Below are 2120 nucleotides of genomic sequence, written 5' to 3'. Positions count from 1 at the left end.
TTTTTTTTGAGACGGAGTCTCGCTCTGTCACCCAGGCTGGAGTGCGGTGGTGTGATCTCCACTCACTGCAAGCTCCACCTCCTGGGTTCATGCCATTCTCCTGGCTTAGCCTCCCCTGCAGCTGGGACTACAGGCACCCGCCACCGCGCCCGGCTAATTTTTGTATTTTTAGTAGAGACGGAGTTTCACCGTGTTAGTCAGAATGGTCTCGATCTCCTGACCTCGTGATCCGCCCATCTCGGCCTCCCAAAGTGCTGGGATTACAGGCGTGAGCCACCGCGCCCGGCTAAACCCAGCACTTTGGGAGACCAAGGCAGGAAGATGGCTTGAACCCTGGAGTTAGAGACCAGCTTGAGCAACATATCAAGAACCCGTCTCTACAAAAAGTTTTCTAAAAAATTAGCCAGGCACGTTGGTGTGATCCTGTAGTCCCAGCTACTCGGGAGGATGAAGTGAGAGGATCCCTTGAGTCCGAGAGGTTGAGGCTATAGTGAACCATGATCGTGCTACTGCACTCCAGCCTGGGCGACATGTCTCAAGAAATAAAATAAAGAGACAGGGTCTTGCTTTATTGCTCAGCTGGAGTGCAGTGGTATGGTCACGGATCAGTGCAGCCTCGAACTCCCAGGTTTAAGATCCTCCTGCCTTGGCCTTCCAAAATGCTGGGATTACAAGCATGAGCCCTGTGCCTGGCCAAGAAACATCTTTGATGCCTACTGTGTAGCAGGCACCATGCTATGCACAGGAGGGATACTGAGATGGGTGAGATACAGGATATCCTTGCTCTCAAGGAGCTTGGGTGCAGTGGGAAGCTCAGATATGCACGGAAGAGAGGTGAAATGGAGGACAGGGCCGGTTGCGGTGGCTCACGTCTGTAATCTCAGCACTTTGGGAGGCTAAGGCGAGCGGATCATTTGAGGTGAGGACTAACATGGTGAAATCCTGTCTCTACTAAAAATACAAAAAATTAGCTGGGCATGGTGGCACTCACCTGTAATCCCAGCTACTCAGGAGGCTGAGGCAGGAGAATGGCTTGAAACCGGGAAGCGGAGGGTGCAGTGGGCCGAGATTGTACCACTGCACTCCAGCCTGGGTGACAGAGTGAGACTCTACCTCAATAAAAAAAAAACAATAATAAATAAATAATGTAATCCCAGCACTTTGGGAGACCGAGGCAGGCGCATCACGAGGTCAGATGGAGACCATCCTGGCTAACACGGTGAAACCCCGTCTCTACTAAAAAAAAAATACAAAAAATTAGCCGGGTGTGGTGGTGGGAGCCTGTAGTCCCAGCTACTTGGGAGGCTGAGGCAGGAGAATGGCATGAACCCAGGAGGCGGAGCTTGCAGTGAGCCGAGATCGTGCCACTGCACTCCAGCCTGGGCAACAGAGCAAAACTCTGTCTCAAAAAAAAAAAAAAAAAAAAAAAAAAAAAAAAAAATTAGCCGGGCATGGTGGTGAACACCTGTAGTCCCAGCTACTCGGGAGGCTGAGGCAGAAGAGTCATTTGAACCTGGGAGGTGGAGGTTGCAGTGAGCCAAGATCGCACCATTGCACTCCAGCCTGGGTGACAGAGCAAGACTCCATCTAAAAAGAATAATAAAAAACAGAAGGAAACTTGTCCAATCTGGCCAGGCATGGTGGTGTGTGCCTGTAGGGGTTTTACAGGTTTTGTTTTGTTTTGTTTTTTCCAGCTAGAACCTGAGCTCTGTCCTGGATCACAGAGTCTGCTGGGATCAGAGCCAGGATTAGAACCCACAGCTCTTATCAGCCAGTTGAGATATGCCTTTGTTTCCTAACATTGTGTTTCTCACCAAGCTGTGCTGTCTCTATCTGTAGAACAGCTGGTGGTGAGGCCCCCATCTGATTCTGGAGTCAGTGTCTAGCTGAAAGCTGGGCACACAGGACTATTCAGTAAGTGTCCCTGTGGATATGTTGAGGCCTTAATATTATTACACATAACTTGGAAATCTGCAGTCTATTTGGTAATGAGCAGTGAATTTTCTTCTCATGGCTAGGGGGAAGCTACAGTTGGCTAACTACAGGGCAGGACTTGATTTAACTCCCAGTCTACTGTGACCAATTTTCTTTTGTCATGAGATCTTTTTTTTTTTTTTTGA

This window comes from Mandrillus leucophaeus, unplaced genomic scaffold (assembly GCF_000951045.1).
Source record: "Mandrillus leucophaeus isolate KB7577 unplaced genomic scaffold, Mleu.le_1.0 Scaffold29, whole genome shotgun sequence".
NCBI lineage: Eukaryota > Metazoa > Chordata > Mammalia > Primates > Cercopithecidae > Mandrillus > Mandrillus leucophaeus.
This window is presented reverse-complemented; position numbering follows the sequence as displayed.